This window comes from Wasmannia auropunctata, unplaced genomic scaffold, assembly GCF_000956235.1.
Source record: "Wasmannia auropunctata unplaced genomic scaffold, wasmannia.A_1.0 LD336088.1, whole genome shotgun sequence".
NCBI classification, from domain to species: Eukaryota; Metazoa; Arthropoda; class Insecta; order Hymenoptera; family Formicidae; genus Wasmannia; species Wasmannia auropunctata.
Window position 1 is genome coordinate 988,511 of NW_012026802.1, and position 540 is coordinate 989,050.

The window sequence follows — 540 nt, forward strand, 5'->3', positions numbered from 1 at the left end:
TCAAATATAAAAAATTTTCAAAAAAAAATTTTTTACTTTAAAAATCACATGATATAAAAAATGGTTATGAAGAGTAGGTGTGGTGGGTAGTGGTAGTGGTGGCGGTGGGTGGTGGTGGAGAGTGGTGATGATGGGTAGTGGTGGTGGGTGGTGGTGGTGGGAGGTGGTGGTGGGTGATGGTGGGAGGTGGTGGTGGGTGGTAGTACTGGGTGGTGGTGGTGGTGGTGGATGATGGTAAGTAAAAAAAAAATTTTTAGTTTAAAAATCAACTGATATAAAAAATTTTCAAAAACAAATTTTTATCTTAAAAATCAAATGCCATGTTATTTGTATTGAAGCTTCTTTTCCCCAATGTTTAAAAATTCATATCTTCCAGAAAAATAAAATTATCGATTTCTTTCTGGGCTTATCTTAAAGATGAATTATGTGGTTATTTTCTAAAAAATCGTGATTTTATTTAAAAATGGCCGATTCAATATGGCCGATTAAAACATCATTTTATTGAATATTGTTAAAATTTGTTTAATTAAAATGTAATTT

General features: G+C 32.2%; 2 protein-coding genes across 2 annotated transcripts in view; one reads left to right on the forward strand and one right to left on the reverse strand.

Annotated features, from left to right (window-relative positions):
- LOC105448179 overlaps window positions 1-540 on the forward strand; it is a 76,428-nt gene that overhangs the window by 19,993 nt on the left and 55,895 nt on the right. The gene's annotated exons all lie outside the window — the stretch shown is intronic.
- LOC105448180 overlaps window positions 1-540 on the reverse strand; it is a 14,821-nt gene that overhangs the window by 7,064 nt on the left and 7,217 nt on the right. The gene's annotated exons all lie outside the window — the stretch shown is intronic.